Raw genomic sequence first — 21,900 nt, 5'->3', positions numbered from 1 at the left:
CAGATACAATCAAGGTCCGACTACGGAACCAAAATAAAAGAAGAACCCCAAATGCGACAAAGGTCCCCGATCGACCCCAACTGGGCTCCACTACTGATCAACTAGAACGAAACAACACAAAGGGCAAGATCTTCATCGAGCTCCTCCTTGAGCTTGGTTGCGTCATCTGCACGGTAACATAGGCACCTGCAAACTGGTTTTGGAAGTATCTGTGAGCCACGGGGACTCAGCAATCTCGCACCCGCGAGATCAAGACTATTTAAGCTTATAGGAAGGATGGAGTAATGAGGTGGAGCTGCAGCAAGCGACTAGCATATATGGTGGCTACAATCGCAAAAGAGAGCGAGAAGAGAGGGCAAAGCACGGTCGATAAAAGTATGATCAAGAAGTGATCCTATAGCAACCTACGTCAAGCATAACTCCAACACCCTGTTCACTTCCCGGACTCCGCCGAGAAGAGACCATCACGGTTACACACGCAGTTGATGTATTTTAAATAAGGTCAACTTCGGGTTTTCTACAACCGGACATTAACAAATTCCCATCTGCCCATAACCGCGGGCACGGCTTTCGAAAGTTCAAATCCCTGCAGGGGTGTCCCAACTTAGCCCATCACAAGCTCTCACGGTCAACGAAGGAATAGACCTCCACCCGGGACACTCCGATCAGACTCGGTATCCCGGTACAACAAGACATTTCGACAGGGTAAAACTAAACCAGCAACACCGCCCGAATGTGCCGACAAATCCCGATAGGAGCTGCACATATCTCTTTCTCAGGGCACACTCAGATGAGCAATCCGTACAACTAAAACCAAACCTCGAGTTTCCCCGAGGGGGCGCTGCACAGGGCTCTAGTTCGGACCAACACTCAGAGGAGCACTGGCCCGGGGGGGTTAGAATAAAGATGACCCTTGAGTCTGCAGAACCCAAGGGAAGGTGGTAGGTTGTTAGTGCAAATGGTAAAACCAATGTTGGGCATTGCTGGAAGAGCTTTACTTAAGGCGAACTGTCAAGGGGTTCCCATTATAGCCCAACCGTGTAAGGAACGCAAAATCCGGGAACATAACACCGATATGACGGAAACTAGGGCGGCAAGAGTGGAACAAAACACTAGGCATAAGGCCGAGCCTTCCACCCTTTACCAAGTATATAGATGCATTAATTAAATAAGATATATTGTGATATCCCAACAAGTAAACATGTTCCAACAAGGAACAACATCTCCATGTTCCAACAAGGAACAAACTTCAATCTTCACCTGCAACTAACAACGCTATAAGAGGGGCTGAGCAAAGCGGTAACATAGCCAATCAACGGTTTGCTAGGACATGGTGGGTTAGAGGTTTGACATGGCAATTTGGGAGGCTGACAAGCAAAAGGTAGGCATCGTAGCATTGGCATAGCAAAAGAGCAAGCAAACTAGCATAGCAAAGATAGTGGTGATTTCGAGGGTATGATCATCTTGCCTGAGATCCCGCAAGGAAGAAGAACGAATCCAAGAAGAAGACAAACGGTCGTAGACGAACAAATCCTCACAACTCCGGAATGAAACCGAAGCTAACGAGAGAAGCAACCCGGAAAGAAACAAACAACATAGTAAACACACAAGCATAAACAAGTCATGATGCACAAACAAGTATGATGCATGTCCGGTTAATGAGGCATGGCATGGCAAAGTGCAACAAACAATACTACAAGTTAAGTGGAGCTCAATATGCAACGAGGTGCATGTTGATGGAACACCACATCAATTATTTAGTTATCTCTCGTTTAAGCTACCCAACAATATTAACTGTTGTTAAACATGGCAAGAGGTGAAGCATAATATAAACTATACCATCTAAACAATTTAAATGGGGCCGGATATAAAAACAAAAAAAATCCGGTAAATCCCCATATGCATTTAGTAATTTAATGCAACAACAAGTTTAAACATTTTAAATGTTGTTATCATGATGCGGATGACATATACAAGTTTTATGCAATTTTATGAAAATGTTGACATGAGCATGTTATGAAGCATTTGGTCACCATGGTGGAACAAAAAGGGTGCCACGGCGGCGAAACAAAAATGGTGCCACGGCAACATTCCGGTCCCGGTAACTCATGGAGATACCAGTGCAAAAGGAGGCGTGCCGATGTGCGCAACATGCTAGAGATGGTGGGGTGCTCCCGACTACCGGGTTCCCACGGGTTAGTGGCATGGCTTACGGCGAACGTGCAAGGAACAATTCGGACATGGTGCAAACACGGGCATCTCATACAACGTGCATTCGGTCCACGGCGGTCGTTTCGGTGGTTATACCTTCGAAGCGAGCAATCGGGACGGTTCTCGTTCGGCGAAGGAAGTAGTCGTTCACGGCCGTAGTGGAGGTAGACGTTCACGTGGCGACGTAGAGGAAGTAGTTGTACACGGCGACGGTAGTAGAAGTAGTGGTACACGACGGCGGCGGTAGTTGTTCAGGGTCTTGGCGGGTCGTCGTGTAGCCGTACATGTTAGTCGTGGTACTTGCGGTCTCGGCGACGGTAGTCGTTCACGTTTCGTAGTCGATGTAGTTGAACTTGACGAAACTCTCAACAACAGTAGTGGTGCCTATCGTAGTGGAACTTGGCGCATCCAACATCTTCGGGCGTAGAGGTACTTGCAAAAACCGAGATGGTCTTGACGATCCAGCGAGACGACGTGGTTCGGGGCGGTCTCGGTCTTGGCGTCCGTGCGGTAGCCGCGAGCTCATGGCCTACAGCAGCAGCAAGGGGCGGAACGGGTCGGAGACGCCGTGCGCTGATGGTGGTGGCGCAGGGGCTTCACGCGAACAGGGCCACGGCGATGCTAATGGGGAGGCGTGAAGGAGGCAGGGTGCTGGCGAAGGAGGGAGCAGGGGCGATGCTTGGGGCTCGGGGTGGCGCTCGGCAAAAGGAGCAGCTCCGGCGATGGCTGCGGGGTGGAGGAGGTGCGACGGGACGGCTCGGGCAGCGGGATCAGGCGCTGGAGGCGCAGGCGACGGAGATGCAGACTAGGCAGGAGCTTGGCGTAGCGGGGACGATGGATCCGGGCGGCGACCGCGGCTCGGGAGCTCCTCAACAAATCGAGCAGAGGCGGCGAGCTGCGGGCGGCCGGCGCGAGGAGGTTGGCGACGGGGATTGGGCACGATGGAGGAGGGCGCACGAGGAGGGGGCCGCGGGGACGGGGCGAGGGCAGCAGGAGGCGAACGGCGGAGGCTCGAGGTGCGCTGAAGGAGTGGAGGAGAGAGGAGGAAGGGCGCGGGAGGAGCAGCAGGGCGGCACCATGGCCGGAGATGGTCGCGCTCGGGGACGAGCTCCGACGGAGCTGCTCACTGGCGGCGGCCGGAAACAGAGGCGAGGCAGAGGAGGGGCACGGGCGCAGGAGGCTGAGAGGGGCGAGACGAAGGAGATCGAGGGGAGCGGCCACGGTAGCAAGGGAGAGGGATGGGGGGATCGGGCTCCTGGGGGTGTGCGTGGTGGCGAACAAGAAGAAGGAGGCGGCGCTGGCAGGGAATCGAGAGGGAGAGATGCACGGGCTAGGGTTACAGGGGGGGCGTGGCTGGGCCTTGGGCCGGCTTAGCCTTGGGTCAAATGGGCTGCGGGGAAGCGGCCCTCTTCTCTCTCTCTCTTATATTTTCTTAGTAGAAAACAATTAAAGAGAAGAAAAGGAAAGAGAGGGTTAGGGAAAGGATTTGTGCATGGAGACAATTTTCCCGGACTTACAAAAATGAGCTCGATCCAGGAAAAATAGAAGTGGGCATGATCGAAAGATTTAAATTCAAACTCATTTGAAATTCAAATGGGTTTGAACTAGGACTTGATGAAAGGAAGGTCCAAAAATGTTCGGATTTTTGGTGGAGCTCCGGAAAATGATGAAATAAATATTGGCAAGGTTGGAGACCAAACTTGAAGCAGAAAAGGAACGAAATTATTTTGTAAGTGTGTTTTGGTGATTCCAAAATAGTGGAATATTTAATATAGCTCCCTAATATTGGAGGATATGTTATAAAGAGAAGTCACCATGTGAGTCCCTCGATTTAAATGGATCGAAAAATCCATACAATTTATTTAGTTGAGGTTTTAAAAATTAATGATATGATGGCATGATGACATGATGCAATGCACATGATGCAAGGATGAATGCAACAAATAAAACAAATCACACGACGAAACTCGGAATAGCTGGAAGTCTTCTGGAGCGTCGGTCTCGGGGCGTTACAACACTCCACCACTACAAGAGGATCTCGTCCCGAGATCTAGGATGGCACCGGAGAGAAATGGAAGAGGAAGAGAAGAGGTAAAACTAATTTGCTTCTCTGACCAATGAGTGAAACCAAAGAACCTTGAGAGGTTGAACAAATTGAAAGAAAGAATACAAAGGAGATGAACGAGATTGCAAACAATCCGTTAGAAAGAGGAACAAGGAACATTACGAGAACTTGAAGGTTGCAAAGACATGAATCAAGAGTTTAATGGACAAGATAGAATTCGAAACCACTCCGGTTAAAACAAGATGAGAGGGGAAGAATTTGGGCAGTACTCCGGTTGAACATGGAAGGAATAGAACATGAACTTGAGAAGATGGGATGTTACTTGATGAAATCAACAACACAGTGCCTCCGGAACTATTGAAAGAATGGCACAATGGGTAAGAAGGATTTCAGACAGCTCTCTAGTTGAGGAAGGAGGGAAAACTTGATAAGATTAGAGAACTCGAATGAAAACACGACACTCCGGTTAAATGGATAAGCAAGAAAAGAACACGATCCTCACGAATCGAGATGGTGAGTGAAAAGAGCAACGTCACAATGCCTCCGGAAGAAAGAATAGAAGATAGGTCATTGGAATAACAGAATGGAGGGGGAAATGGCAACTTCTGCCACAATTGAGCTTGGAAAGCACTCTTCCAAGAAGGTTACAACGGGGTTGTTGGGAAAAACCAACAACGAAACGAATAAGCTTGTAGTGGGCTTATGGAAAACATCTCAAAATTATGAGGTGACAACCGGCCACTAACGAAAACGATTGCTAGCTTTAGATCGACGAAGAGATGAACACTTCTTCCACCAAGATGATAAAGAGATAACTTGGATCATTGGCAAGCACCACAAATAGCAACATTCCAATGGAAGGCTTTTAGGTGAAATATGACACAAGATAACTCCAATGAAGAAAATGATGGATTTAAAATATCTCATCCTTACAACAAGTGAATCATGAAACATGAACTCAAATTATCAAGAATGGCATAATACCACCTCCAATAATATGATAGAAAGAATGCACTCCGGATTACAATATGAAGAAAGCTTGAGTTTCTTAGAAAAGAATCTTGATGAACACTTTGAGAAGGGAATTAAATCCTTGATGAACCATCATGTAGAACCTCCATGAAGAACTCCGGTAAACAAAAGGAATGAAAAGAAAGAGAAATTGAAAACACAAGGTGAATCCTTGCAATGATTTAGATGGATCTCCGTGATAATTAGAGCTTGGAACTCCGGGAAAAAGAGAAGATGAAACAAATGAAACCGAGAATTTTAAGGGCCTCCGGAATAAAGAATTAATCACTTGGATGAACAAGAATAAGAATTATGTTATGCTTATCCTTCACCAATTAAATTGACGACAATCAACGGATTTGGCATACTACTTATTCTCGTAGAAAGGATTAAAAGAGATATAGCGTAAACTTGAGAAGGTCTTCAACGAACCACCGGTAGGATTGGAACAACAAATGAATTGATATGATGAACAAGGAAGAGAGATCTTGAAAGAACCACCGTAAGAATTGAAAATGATCGAAGTAGGGGTGCATCACCGGTAAGAATTAGCAAATGAACGAAGGTGCTTGAGACAAACTAGATACATGAGAACAAAGAGATCAAGAACTGATTAGAGGATATTCGATAGATGCACCAGCAAGATAGGAGAATGATAACTGACGGCTGAGAATGAATAAACCTGAATTGATGGACTCCGGATGACAAACTGAGAAGACTCTTGAATATCTCCTGATGGGTGAAAAAGATTCTCACAATCGAAAACAATTATGAGAGGATGGCAACAAGCTAGCACCATGAATCTTGAAGAGAATAGAGCAAGATTAAAGAGAAACTCTTCTTCGGTCTTCAAATGATGAGAATGACAACGAGAAACACCACCAAGAATTATTGAGGCACACCGGAAGAATCAAAAGCGAAGAGGTTGAGCCAACTATGAAAAGAATTTGAAAGATCTTGGAGAAAAGCATTTGACTAATGATAACTCATTCTTACGTCAAACTTGGAGAAGAATTTAGGATAGCTCTGGGAAAATAGAAGAGTCAGCTAAGATCCTGGGAAAAGACCTGTGGGTTAGGGCCCACTCAAAAGAACACCGTTGAAAAGATTTAAAAGAGATGTTGCACCGGTTGAATTAAATGACTTGAATGAGATACCAATCTCGAAAGAGCTTGAACGAATGCAGAGTGGAAACACGAATCTTCGAGATATCTTGAGCACTCCGGAACAATTTAATAGCGAGAGATGGATGATTAAGAGGTGCACCGGCATAAGAAAAGCATTGGAAAAAAAAGAAAAGGAGTATGCTTAATACCAAAGCTTGAATTAAATCCACCGGAGAAGAAAAGAACGAGGAATGACGAACTTGAAGCTCCATTAGAATCTTCATGAGAATCACCGGATAAGAACATTGACGGAAAAGAATGGAGAAACTTCCCGTCAATAAAATGGATACTTGAAGAAGAAATCTTAGTCCTTGAAGAAAAACAAAAGGGAGGGAGGGTGGGAAAAACAAAGGCAACTTGGAGACGGATGAAACAAACACCGTTGAGAAGAAGTGATAAATGATCTTGCAAATGTTGACGTGAACGGATCCACTTGAGGAGAGACACACCGGTTAAAAAAAAGGATTGACAAGACAGGCTCGATGATCAAGAAGGATTAGTATTCACATAGGAATATGAGAACACCATTTGGAAAAGGTATGGAATCAACATTTGACTTCGAAGCAACTCGAATGCCACAACTCAAAACAAAACAAAGGATTGGCTTACAAAATAAGCCAGAACAAACATATGATAGAGATTTCGTCCGAAGTTTTCGTGGTGGGGCCTACATGGGCTCGATCGTACAGCACCATCATGTACAAGGCAGTGCACATGACATACGAAGCGTCCCCAAGTCGGCATAGCCAAGTACTCTTTAAGACACAACGAGACCACTGTAAAACCAACCGTGAATAGGCGGACCACTAGACGTCGAACCCCAATTTCATATCATACATCCGTCGGAAAGATATCCTAAGAGCTACTTGAATTCCCACCTATGAAACTCCCGAAATTTTCAGGTTATGCAATCAGGTGTTGGGGATACAGGGGAAGCATAATATCTCACCCAAAACTAACAAATCCTACATCCAGCTGTATCCATCCTTCAACACATAACCAAGAAACCTTCGGGAATCGTCTACCTCAACCTTCGAAAAGCATCCGTTATACAAGTCATGGCAATACTCCCATACTCACCTCAGTACTGGGTTATCGGGGTTATCTCACCAACAACTGCATAAAAGAGATTTTCGATGTCGGCGTACTAAACTCAGGTATTCCAGAACTGCAACGATAAAATTATGACGACAACACCTCAGAGCTCAACTCCCCGGGACACTTCCACTAAACCCCTGACAGGAGGCACCAAGACAATGTTCTCATCATAAAACCATCGGAACGATTCCAAGATACTCGCATGATCCTAAATTATTTTTTTAGTGAAATTTGAGAAGAGAAGAGTCAAAACTCTACGTCAGGATGCCTTACCAGAGCGATGAAGAGACTGGGGAGTAAAAAGAATTCCTAACTCTCCGATATATATAATCCTAAATGACTCAAAATATTTTTCTAGACACAACTCGGCCGCTAAAAACGATCAAGCAGTGGGGCTCCTAAGGTCGGGGAAGGCTCTGATTACCAACTTGTAACGCCCTCGATGCGGCTATATCTCCCACGTGTCGAAGCACGACTTAGAGGCATAACCGCATTGAAAGGAATGTCGCAAGTGAGGTAATCTTCACACAACCCATGTAATACATAAGGGAAAGAGATACATAGTTGGCTTACAATCGCCACTTCACACAATTACATGAATAAAGCATTACATCATCCAGATACAATCAAGGTCCGACTACGGAACCAAAATAAAAGAAGAACCCCAAATGCGACAAAGGTCCCCGATCGACCCCAACTGGGCTCCACTACTGATCAACTAGAACGAAACAACACAAAGGGCAAGATCTTCATCGAGCTCCTCCTTGAGCTTGGTTGCGTCATCTGCACAGTAACATAGGCACCTGCAAACTGGTTTTGGAAGTATCTGTGAGCCACGGGGACTCAGCAATCTCGCACCCGCGAGATCAAGACTATTTAAGCTTATAGGAAGGATGGAGTAATGAGGTGGAGCTGCAGCAAGCGACTAGCATATATGGTGGCTACAATCGCAAAAGAGAGCGAGAAGAGAGGGCAAAGCACGGTCGATAAAAGTATGATCAAGAAGTGATCCTATAGCAACCTACGTCAAGCATAACTCCAACACCGTGTTCACTTCCTGGACTCCGCCGAGAAGAGACCATCACGGTTACACACGCGGTTGATGTATTTTAAATAAGGTCAACTTCGGGTTTTCTACAACCGGACGTTAACAAATTCCCATCTGCCCATAACCGCGGGCACGGCTTTCAAAAGTTCAAATCCCTGCAGGGGTGTCCCAACTTAGCCCATCACAAGCTCTCACGGTCAACGAAGGAATAGACCTCCACCCGGGACACTCCGATCAGACTCGGTATCCCGGTACAACAAGACATTTCGACAGGGTAAAACTAAACCAGCAACACCGCCCGAATGTGCCGACAAATCCCGATAGGAGCTGCACATATCTCTTTCTCAGGGCACACTCAGATGAGCAATCCGTACAACTAAAACCAAACCTCGAGTTTCCCCGAGGGGGCGCTGCACAGGGCTCTAGTTCGGACCAACACTCAGAGGAGCACTGGCCCGGGGGGGTTAGAATAAAGATGACCCTTGAGTCTGCAGAACCCAAGGGAAGGTGGTAGGTTGTTAGTGCAAATGGTAAAACCAATGTTGGGCATTGCTGGAAGAGCTTTACTTAAGGCGAACTGTCAAGGGGTTCCCATTATAGCCCAACCGTGTAAGGAACGCAAAATCCGGGAACATAACACCGATATGACGGAAACTAGGGCGGCAAGAGTGGAACAAAACACCAGGCATAAGGCCGAGCCTTCCACCCTTTACCAAGTATATAGATGCATTAATTAAATAAGATATATTGTGATATCCCAACAAGTAAACATGTTCCAACAAGGAACAACATCTCCATGTCCCAACAAGGAACAAACTTCAATCTTCACCTGCAACTAACAACGCTATAAGAGGAGCTGAGCAAAGCGGTAACATAGCCAATAAACGGTTTGCTAGGACATGGTGGGTTAGAGGTTTGACATGGCAATTTGGGAGGCTGACAAGCAAAAGGTAGGCATCGTAGCATTGGCATAGCAAAAGAGCGAGCAAACTAGCATAGCAAAGATAGTGGTGATTTCGAGGGTATGATCATCTTGCCTGAGATCCCGCGAGGAAGAAGAACGAATCCAAGAAGAAGACAAACGGTCGTAGACGAACAAATCCTCACAACTCCGGAACGAAACCGAAGCTAACGAGAGAAGCAACCCGGAAAGAAACAAACAACATAGTAAACACACAAGCATAAACAAGTCATGATGCACAAACAAGTATGATGCATGTCCGGTTTAATGAGGCATGGCATGGCAAAGTGCAACAAACAATACTACAAGTTAAGTGGAGCTCAATATGCAACGAGGTGCATGTTGACGGAACACCACATCAATTATTTAGTTATCTCTCGTTTAAGCTACCCAACAATATTAACTGTTGTTAAACATGGCAAGAGGTGAAGCATAATATAAACTATACCATCTAAACAATTTAAATGGGGCCGGATATAAAAACAAAAAAAATCCGGTAAATCCCCATATGCATTTAGTAATTTAATGCAACAACAAGTTTAAACATTTTAAATGTTGTTATCATGATGCGGATGACATATACAAGTTCTATGCAATTTTGTGAAAATGTTGACATGAGCATGTTATGAAGCATTTGGTCACCATGGCGGAACAAAAAGGGTGCCACGGCGGCGAAACAAAAATGGTGCCACGGCAACATTCCGGTCCCGGTAACTCATGGAGATACCGGTGCAAAAGGAGGCGTGCCGATGTGCGCAACATGCTAGAGATGGTGGGGTGCTCCCGACTACCGGGTTCCCACGGGTTAGTGGCATGGCTTACGGCGAACGTGCAAGGAACAATTCGGACATGGTGCAAACACGGGCATCTCATACAACGTGCATTCGGTCCACGGCGGTCGTTTCGGTGGTTATACCTTCAAAGCGAGCAATCGGGACGGTTCTCGTTCGGCGAAGGAAGTAGTCGTTCACGGCCGTAGTGGAGGTAGACGTTCACGTGGCGACGTAGAGGAAGTAGTTGTACACGGCGACGGTAGTAGAAGTAGTGGTACACGACGGCGGCGGTAGTTGTTCAGGGTCTTGGTGGGTCGTCGTGTAGCCGTACATGTTAGTCGTGGTACTTGCGGTCTCGGTGACGGTAGTCGTTCACGTTTCGTAGTCGATGTAGTTGAACTTGACGAAACTCTCAGCAACAGTAGTGGTGCCTATCGTAGTGGAACTTGGCGCATCCAACATCTTCGGGCGTAGAGGTACTTGCAAAAACCAAGATGGTCTTGACGATCCAGCGAGACGACGTGGTTCGGGGCGGTCTCGGTCTTGGCGTCCGTGCGGTAGCCGCGAGCTCATGGCCTACAACAGCAGCAAGGGGCGGAACGGGTCGGAGACGCCGTGCGCTAATGGTGGTGGTGCAGGGGCTTCACGCGAACACGGCCACGGCGATGCTGATGGGGAGGCGTGAAGGAGGCAGGGTGCTGGCGAAGGAGGGAGTAGGGGCGATGCTTGGGGCTCGGGGTGGCGCTCGGCAAAAGGAGCAGCTCCGGCGATGGCTGCGGGGTGGAGGAGGCGCGACGGGACGGCTCGGGCAGCGGGATCAGGCGCTGGAGGCGCAGGCGACGGAGATGCAGACTAGGCAGGAGCTTGGCGTAGCGGGGACGATGGATCCGGGCGGCGACCGCGGCTCGGGAGCTCCTCAACAAATCGAGCAGAGGCGGCGAGCTGCGGGCGGCCGGCGCGAGGAGGTTGGCAACGGGGATTGGGCACGATGGAGGAGGGCGCACGAGGAGGGGGCCGCGGGGACGGGGCGAGGGCAGCAGGAGGCAAACGGCGGAGGCTCGAGGTGCGCTGAAGGAGTGGAGGAGAGAGGAGGAAGGGCGCGGGAGGAGCAGCAGGGCGGCGCCATGGCCGGAGATGGTCGCGCTCGGGGACGAGCTCCGACGGAGCTGCTCGCTGGCGGCGGCCGGAAACAGAGGCGAGGCAGAGGAGGGGCACGGGCGCAGGAGGCTGAGAGGGGCGAGACGGAGGAGATCGAGGGGAGCGGCCACGGTAGCAAGGGAGAGGGATGGGGGGATCGGGCTCCTGGGGGTGTGCGTGGTGGCGAACAAGAAGAAGGAGGCGGCGCTGGCAGGGAATCGAGAGGGAGAGATGCACGGGCTAGGGTTACAGGGGGGGCGTGGCTGGGCCTTGGGCCGGCTTAGCCTTGGGTCAAATGGGCTGCGGGGAAGCGGCCCTCTTCTCTCTCTCTCTCTTATATTTTCTTAGCAGAAAACAATTAAAGAGAAGAAAAGGAAAGAGAGGGTTAGGGAAAGGATTTGCGCATGGAGACAATTTTCCCGGACTCACAAAAATGAGCTCGATCCAGGAAAAATAGAAGTGGGCATGATCGAAAGATTTAAATTCAAACTCATTTGAAATTCAAATGGGTTTGAACTAGGACTTGATGAAAGGAAGGTCCAAAAATGTTCGGATTTTTGGTGGAGCTCCGGAAAATGATGAAATAAATATTGGCAAGGTTGGAGACCAAACTTGAAGCAGAAAAGGAACGAAATTATTTTGTAAGTGTGTTTTGGTGATTCCAAAATAGTGGAATATTTAATATAGCTCCCTAATATTGGAGGATATGTTATAAAGAGAAGTCACCATGTGAGTCCCTCGATTTAAATGGATCGAAAAATCCATACAATTTATTTAGTTGAGGTTTTAAAAATTAATGATATGATGGCATGATGACATGATGCAATGCACATGATGCAAGGATGAATGCAACAAATAAAACAAATCACACGACGAAACTCGGAATAGCTGGAAGTCTTCTGGAGCGTCGGTCTCGGGGCGTTACATTAAGCTTATAGGTAAGGTAATGGTATGAGGTGGAGCTGCAGCAAGCGACTAGCATATATGGTGGCTAACATACACAAATGAGAGCGAGAAGAGAAGGCAAAGCACGTTTGAGAAATCTATGATCAAGAAGTGATCCTAGAACAACCCACGTCAAACATAACTCCAACACCACGTTCACTTCCCGGACCCCGCCTAGAAGAGACCATCACGGCTACACACGCGATTGATGTATTTTAATTAAGATCAACTTCAGGTTTTCTACAACCGAACATTAACAAATTCCCATCTACCCATAACCGCGGGCACGGCTTTCAGAAGTTCAAATCCCTGTAGGGGTGTTCCAACTTAGCCCATCACAAGCTCTCACGGTCAACGAAGGATATTCCTTCTCCCAAGAACAACCTGATCAGACTCGACATCCCGGTTACAAGACATCCTCGACAATGGTGAAACAAGACCAGCAAAGCCACCCACATGTGCCGACAAATCCCGATAGGAGATGCACATATATCGTTCTCAGGGCACACCGGATGAGCAAGACATCGGGTAGGCCAGCCCAGAGTTGCCCCTGGTAGCTCCGGACATCGCTCATTTGGACCAACACTTAGAGAAGCACTGGCCCCGGGGGGGGTTAAAATAAAGATGACCCTTGGGCAGGCCTACCTAAGGGAAAGAAAAGGCTAGGTGGCGAACGGTAAAACCAATGTTGGGCCTTGCCGGATGAGTTTTATTCAGGGCGAACTGTCAAGGGGTACCCATTATAACCCAACCGTGTAAGGAACGCAAAATCCGAGAACATAACACCGATGACGGAAACTAGGGCGGCAAGAGTGGAACAAAACACCAGGCATAGGGCCGAGCCTTCCACCCTTTACCAAGTATATAGATGCATTAATTAAATAAGAGATATTGTGATATCCCAACAAAATAACCATGTTCCAACATGGAACAACTCCAATCTTCACCTGCAACTAGGAACACTATAAGAGGGGCTGAGCAAAGCGGTAACATAGCCAAACAACGGTTTGCTAGGACAAGGTGGGTTAGAGGCTTGACATGGCAATATGGGGGGCATGATATAGCAAGTGGTAGGTATCACAACATAGGCATAGCAATAGAGCGAGCAAACTAGCAAGCAGATATAGAAGGGATTTCGAGGGTATGGTCATCTTGCCTGAGATCCCGGAAGGAAGAAGAACGAGTCCATGAAGAAGACAAACGGGTAGATGAACGGATCCTCACAACTCGACGTTATCGGAACCAACCCGAAGAAGCACACCAGAAAGAAGCAAACAACATAGTAAAACAACCATCACATAAACATGGCATGATGCACAATCAAGTATGATGCATGTTCGGTTTAATGAAGCATGGCATGGCAAAGTGCACAAGCAACCCTACAAATTAAGTGGAGCTCAATATGCAACGGAGTTGCATATTGAAGAAAACACCACATGACTTATTTAGTTCTCTCTCGTTAGGTACTCAACACTATTAAATGTTGTTAAACATCGCAAGAGGGTTAAGCAAAGTAAAACTACCTATCTAGTCAAGTTTAAATGAGGCCGGAAACAACGAACAACAATTCCGGAAAATCCTCATATGCATATATTAGGTTTGGTATTGTTCTGCCCTAACCATATTTTAGAGTTGTTAAACATGCAAAGTAAAGCCACCATGTTAAACTAGGCATTTTTCTACCGCATTTACATATAAAGTTTGTTAGGTTTGGAGCTACGGTTACTAAGTTATGGAATAAATCATTTTAACAAGTTATTTGAGCAAATTTAAACAAACAGCATTTTAAACATTTCAAACATGCATGAAAGTTGAATATTATTAAACTAGACAAAATTCTAAGCAACTTTCATATATAATTTATTTAGATCCGATGCACGGTTGTGAAGTTGTTAAATGCATGAAGTTTAGGGGCTAAATTGCAAAACTGGACGGCTCTGGATAAAAAGATAAATCGCTGATCTGAAAAAATATACACTGAGACGAATCTGGCCGGCCCAAAGTGCATGGGAGCGGGGGCTGCTCACCAGCGTGGCCATTGGGCCGGCACGAGCTGGGCCTGGGCCGGTCGGTGGGGGGATGCAGGCTGGACAGGCCGGATCGGTTCAATGCAGCGAGCAGAGGCGTTCTCCTCCTCTTCTCGATAGGAAGACGAGCAGCGGCGGCGTGGGACTTGGCGGCCGGGAACGGGACAAGGCAGCAGGGCACGCCGGCGCTAAGGATCCGAGGAAGGAGGCGGCGCTGGAGGCAGGCTTGCGGGTCAGCGAGAGTCAACACGGGTGTGGGTCGGGCGAGGCGTTCTTCCCTGGTTCGTTCGAAGAGGCGAGGCACTGGGGTCGTGCATCGTTCTCTTGCTCGAAGCAGAGGGTGCAGGGGAAGCAGAGTCCGGCGACAAGGGATGCAGGGTCGCGATGCGGCGGCGCTCGAGCAGACGGGCAGGAGCGGGCGCGAGGGCTTCCTCCCTGGACCGATGCGTGAATGCAGAGGCCCGGCGGCATCGGGACATGGCGAAGACGGGGCATGTCCAGCAAGGCGAGGAAGGAGAGGACGGCCATGGCGAGGCCCTGGATGGCGGAGGTCGTCGATTCCTATCCCTGGCAAAGAGAGACAGACAAAGAGAGGTGAGACAGAGAAGAAAGAGAGAGGGGAAGGAAGAGAGCACAGGAGGAACGGCGACGGGGTCGACCTGCAGGCTCGCGGGAGGTCTCTGCGAGGAGAGGCTAGGATGGATCGGCGCTCCTCTCGATCTAGATTGAGGCAGGCGCTCTTGATTGGCCGGGCACGGAAAAACGAGTGGAGTTAGGTGGGGGTGGCGGCGCTGCGAGGGAAATTGGGCAGGTGGATGCGGAATGGATGGGACAAATCCCTAGTATCTAGGGTTTGGTCTAGATTTAGACTAGAGAGTATATATATATAAGGAAAGAGGGAGAGTTTAGGGGCTAATCCGTTCCTCCAATAAAATCGAGCGGTCGAGAGAAAAAAATATGTTGGGAAGTCCAATTAACAAAACATAGACGTTTTGGTTTGGGGATGATCCGGACACAACGGTGGCGACTGCCCGGTCGGGTTCGGGTAAGTTTCGAACACGCGCGAGGGGTCGATGGAACTTGTGGGCTGTGCAGAAGGGCTCGAGCTGAGAGAAAAGAAAAGAGAGAGGCCCGACGACTGTTTTTGGAGACCGAAAACGTCCGACGATAGACCGGCTATCATGCCGCTATAGTTATCCGTTGGGGCGTCAAACGGACTCCGAATGCGATGAAACTTAGCAGGCGGTCTACTGACAACAAAACAACACCGCACGCCAACTTTCAACCCATACAGAGAACATTTTCCGGCCACTTATAAAATAATATTTCGGACATGCCGCGGGTGGGTGCAAGTGTGTCTGGACTCAGGACGGACAACGGACGGAACGGGGAGGCCGGGGCAGATGCAAGTTTTGAAAACATGATGATGCAATGCACATGATGACACGATAAGATGCAACACAGAAGCAAATGACATGGCAAGACAGCGAATAACTGGAAGACAACTGGCGCAACGGTCTCGGGGCGTTACAACACTCCACCACTACGAGAGGATCTCGTCCCGAGATCTAGGATGACACCGGAGAGAAACAGAAGAGGAAGAGGTGAGGTGAAACTATGTTGCTTCTTTGACAAACGAGTGAAACCAAAGAACCTTGCGAGGTTGAACAAATTCAAGAAAAGAATACAACGAAGGTGAACAAAGTAGAAAACACTACATTAGAAAAGAGGGACAAAGAACATTGTGAAAAAAAACCTTGAGGTTGAAGGGCAAGATATATATTGAAACCACTCCGGTTAAGAGGATAAGCAAAAGAAAGAACATGATCTTCACAAAACAAGAAGAGAGCAACATCACCATGCCTCCGGAAGAAAAGAGAGAATGGAATGGAATGAACGGAGGAGAAAAACAATATCTTCTATCTCGAATGAGCTTGAAAGCATCTTTAGGAGAAGGGTCGAACGGAGTTGTTGGAAAACCAACAACGAAAAGATAAGCTTGATATGGGCTTATGGAAAACATCTCAAAACTATGAGGTGAAATTCCGCCACTAACAAACACAATAGATTGGATTGATATCAACAAGGAGGCAAGAAAAACTTATTTCACCGGGAGGATAAATGAAGGACTTGGGTCATTTATAAGCACCATAATTAGCAACAATCCTCAGGGAAGGCTTTAGGTGAAATATACCCCAATATAACTCCAATGAAGAGATTGATGGATTTAAAATACCTCATTCTTAACAGCATGTGGATCATGAAACATGAACTCAAATTATCAAGAATGACATAATACCACCTCCGATGATATGGTAGAAAGAATTACACTCCGGATTACAAGATGAAGAATGCTTGAGCTCCTTAAAAGAATCTCGATGAAAACTTGGAGAAGGAATTTAATCCTTTATGAATCATCATGTAGCATCTCCATGAAGAACTCCGGTAAACAAAATGATGATAAAAGAAAGTGAAATTGACAACACAAGGTGAAGCCTTGCAAAGATTTAGATGAACCTCCGGAAAAAGGAATTGAATTTACTCGATGAAACAAGAATATTAATTACATTACGCTCATCCTTCACCAATTTAAATTGATGACAAACAGCGGATTTGACATACTACTTATTCTCGTAGAAAGGAATAAGATAGATATAGCGCAACTTGAGAAAATCTTCAACGAACCACCGGTAGAATTTGGGAACAACGAATGAATTGATATGATAACCAAGAAGAGATCTTGAACGAACCACCGTAAGAATTGGAAATGAACGAAGAAAAGAGATGAATCACCGGTAAGAATTAAAGAACGAATGAGGATACTTGAGGGGATTTAGATACAACTGAAACGAAGAGATCACGAGCTGATTAGAGAATATTGAATGATGCACCGGTAAGATTTGGGGAATGAGAGCTGAAAGCTAGAATGAATAAATCTTCTGAAACGATGGGCTCCGTAGAAAACAAACTGAAATACTCTTGAAATGCTCCGGATGGGTGAAAAGAATTCTCACAATTGAAAACAATTATGAGAGAATGGCAATAAGCTAGAACCATGAATCTTGAAGAGAATAGAACAAGATTGAGAGAAAAATCTTCTTCGGTCTTCAAATGCAGAGAATGACGATGAGAAACACCACCATGAATTGTTGAGACACTTAGAAAGAATCAAAAACGAAGAAGTTGATCTAACGATGAAAAGGATTTGACCGATCTTGGAGAAACCATCTGACTGATGATAATTCATTCTTACGTCAAACTTTAAAAGATTTGAGAATAGCTCCGATAAAATTAGAAGAGTCAGGTAAGATCCTGGAAAAAGGCCTGTGGGTTAGGGCCCACTGAAAAGAAACACCGTTGAAGGATTTTGAAGAGAGATTGCACCGGTTAAATAAAATGGCTTGAATGAGATAACAACCTCGGAATAGGTTTGAACGGATCTTGAAGGAAAAGATGAGCCTTCCAAGATATCTTCAGCACTCCGGAATAATTGAATAGCGAGAAATGAATGAATATGATGAGCACCGGCATGAGAAGGTATTTGAAACGAGGAAAAGGGATATGATTGACAAGGCTTGACTAGAATCCACCGGAGAAGAAAAATAATGATGAATGACGATTTTGAAGCTCTGTTAGAATCTTCCTGAGAATCAACGGATAAGAACATTGACGGAAAATAATGGAGAGGTTTCGCATCAATAAAATAGATACTTGATGAAGAAATCTGAGTCCTTGAAGAAACAAAAGGGAGGGAGGGAGGGAAAACAAAGGCAACTTGGGATGGATGAAACAAACAACGTTGAGAAGACTTTGAGTTGATCTTGCGGATGTTGAAAATGATCGGATCCACTTGAAGAGAAACACGCCGGTTGAAAAGGATTGACATCACAAACTCGATTATCATGAAGGATTTGTATTCACATAGGAACATGAGAATACCGCTTAGGAAAGGTATGGAATCAACACTTGACATTGAAGCAACTCAAATACCACAACTGAAAAACAAAACAAAGGATTGGCTTGCAGAATAAGCCGGAACGAACATATGATAGAGATTTCGTCCGAAGTTTTCGTGGTAGGGCCTACACGGGCTCGATCGTACAGCACCATCATGTACAAGGCAGTGCACATGACATACAAAGCGTCCCTGAGTCAGCATAGCCAAGGACTCTTTAAGACACAACGAGACCACTGTAAAACCAACCGTGGATAGGCGGACCACTAGACGTCGAACCCCAATTTCATATCATACATCTGTCGGAAAGATATCCTAAGAGCTACTTGAATTCCCACTTATAAACTCCCGAAACTTTCGAGTTATGCAATCAGGTGTTGGGGATACAAGGGAAGCATAATATCTCACCCAAAACTAGCAAATCCTACATCCAGCTGTATCCATCCTTCAACACATAACTAGGAAACCTTCGGAAATCATTTACCTCAACCTTCGAAAAACATCCGTTATACAAGTTATGGCAATACTCCCGAACTCCCGCCCCAGTACTGGGTGGCATTGAGGTTATCTCACCAACAACTGTATAGAAGAGATTTTCGATGTCGGCGAAACTCAGGTATTCCAGAACTGCAACGATAAAATTGTGACGACAACACCTCGGAGCTCAACTCCCCGGGACACTGCCACAACCCCTAAATGTCAGGAGGCACCAAGAACAATGTTCTCGTCAAAAAACAAGATACCCGCGTGATCCTAAATTTTTTTAGTGAAATTTGAGAAGAGAAGAGTCAAAACTCTACGTCAGGATGCCTCACCAGAGCGACGAAGGGACTAAGGAGTAAAAAGGATCCTACTCTCCGATATATATAATCCTAAAAGACTCAAAACATTTTCTAGACTCAACAACGCCAATGATTCGATCAAGCAGGGGGCTCCTAAGGTCGGGGAAGGCTCTGATTACCAACTTATAACACCCTCGATGCGGCTATATCTCCCACGTGTCGAAGCACGACTTAGAGGCATAACCGCATTGAAAGCAATGTCGTAAGTGAGGTAATCTTCACAACAACCCATGTAATGAATAAGGGAAAAGGTACATAGTTGGCTTACAATCGCCACTTCACACAATACATGAATAAAGCATTACATCATCCAGATACAATCAAGGTCCGACTACGGAACCAAAATAAAAGAAGACTACCCCAAATGCTATACAGATCCCCGATCGTCCCAACTAGGCTCCACTACTGATCAACTAGAACGAAACAACACAAAGGACAAGATCTTCATTGAGCTCCTCCTTGAGCTTGGTTGCGTCACCTGCATGGTTTTATCGGCACCTACAAACTGGTTTTGCAAGTAACCTGTGAGTCACGGGGACTCAGCAATCTCACACCCTCGTGATCAAGACTATTTAAGCTTATAGGTAAGGTAATGGTATGAGGTGGAGCTACAGCAAGCGACTAGCATATATGGTGGCTAACATACGCAAATGAGAGCGAGAAGAGAAGGCAAAGCACGTTCGAGAAATCTATGATCAAGAAGTGATCCTAGAACAACCTACGTCAAACATAAATCCAACACCGTGTTCACTTCCCGGACCCCGCCGAGAAGAGACCATCACGACTACACATGCGGTTGATGTATTTTAATTAAGATCAACTTCAGGTTTTCTACAACCGGACATTAACCATCTCCCAAGACAACCCGATCAGACTTGGCATCCCGATTACAAGACATCCCCGACAATGGTAAAACAAGACCAGCAAAGCCACCCAAATGTGCCGACAAATCCCGATAGGAGCTACACATATCTCGTTCTCAGGGCACACCGGATGAGCAAGACGTCGGGTAGGCCAGCCCAGAGTTTCCCCTGGTAGCTCCGGACATCGCTCATTTGGACCAACACTTAGAGAAGCACTGGCCCGGGGGGGTTAAAATAAAGATGACCCTTGGGCAGGCCTACCCAAGGGAAAGAAAAGCTAGGTGGTGAATGGTAAAACCAATGTTGGGCCTTGCTAGAGGAGTTTTATTCAAGGTGAACTGTCAAGGGGTTCCCATTATAACCCAACCGTGTAAGGAACGCAAAATCCGGGAACATAACACCGATATGACGGAAACTAGCGCAGCAAGAGTGGAACAAAACACCAGGCATAAGGCCGAGCCTTCCACCCTTTACCAAGTATATAGATGCATTAATTAAATAAGAGATATTGTGATATCCCAACAAAATAACCATGTTCCAACATGGAACAACTCCAATCTTCACCTGCAACTAGGAACATCATAAGAGGGGCTAAGCAAAGCGGTAACATAGCTAAACAACGGTTTGCTAGGACAAGGCGGGTTAGAGGCTTGACATGGCAATATGGGGGGCATGATATAGCAAGTGGTAGGTATCGCAGCATAGGCATAGCAATAGAGCGAGCAAACTAGCAAGCAAAGATAGAAGTGATTTCGAGGGTATGGTCATCTTACCTGAGATCCCGAAAGGAAGAAGAACGAGTCCATGAAGAAGACAAACGGACGTAGATGAACGGATCCTCACAACTCGACATTATCGGAACCAACCCGAAGAAGCACACCGGAAAGAAGCAAACAACATAGTAAAACAACCATCACATAAACATGGCATGATGCACAATCAAGTATGATGCATGTCCGGTTTAATGAAGCATGGCATGGCAAAGTGCACAAGCAACCCTACAAATTAAGTGGAGCTCAATATGCAACGGAGTTGCATATTGAAGAAAACACCACGTGACTTATTTAGTTCTCTCTCGTTAGGTACTCAACACTATTAAATGTTGTTAAACATGGCAAGAGGGTTAAGCAAAGTAAAACTAGCTATCTAGTCAAGTTTAAATGAGGTCGGAAACAGCGAACAACAATTCCGGAAAATCCTCATATGCATATATTAGGTTTGGTACTGTTCTGCCCTAACCATATTTTAGAGTTGTTAAACATGCAAAGTAAATCCACCATGTTAAACTAGGCATTTTTCTACCGCATTTACATATAAAGTTTGTTAGGTTTGGAGCTACGGTTATTAAGTTATGGAATAAATCATTTTAACAAGTTATTTGAGCAAATTTAAACAAACATCATTTTAAACATTTCAAACATGCATGAAAGTTGAATATTATTAAACTAGACAATATTCTAAGCAACTTTCATATATAATTTATTTAGATCCGATGCACAGTTATGAAGTTGTTAAATGCATGAAATTTAGGGGCTAAACTGCAAAACTGGATGGCTCTGGATAAAAAGATAAATCGCCGATCTGATAAAATATACCCTGGGCCGAATCTGGCCGGCCCAAAGTGCATAGGAGCGGGGGCTGCTCACCAGCGTGGCCATTGGGCCGGCACGAGCTGGGCCTGGGCCGGTCGGTGGGGGGATGCAGGCTGGACAGGCCGGATCGGTTCAATGCAGCGAGCAGAGGCGTTCTCCTCCTCTTCTCGATAGGAAGACAAGCAGCGGTGGCGTGGGACTTGGCG

Source organism: Triticum dicoccoides, chromosome 1A (assembly GCF_002162155.2).
Source record: "Triticum dicoccoides isolate Atlit2015 ecotype Zavitan chromosome 1A, WEW_v2.0, whole genome shotgun sequence".
NCBI classification, from domain to species: domain Eukaryota; kingdom Viridiplantae; phylum Streptophyta; class Magnoliopsida; order Poales; family Poaceae; genus Triticum; species Triticum dicoccoides.
This window is presented reverse-complemented; position numbering follows the sequence as displayed.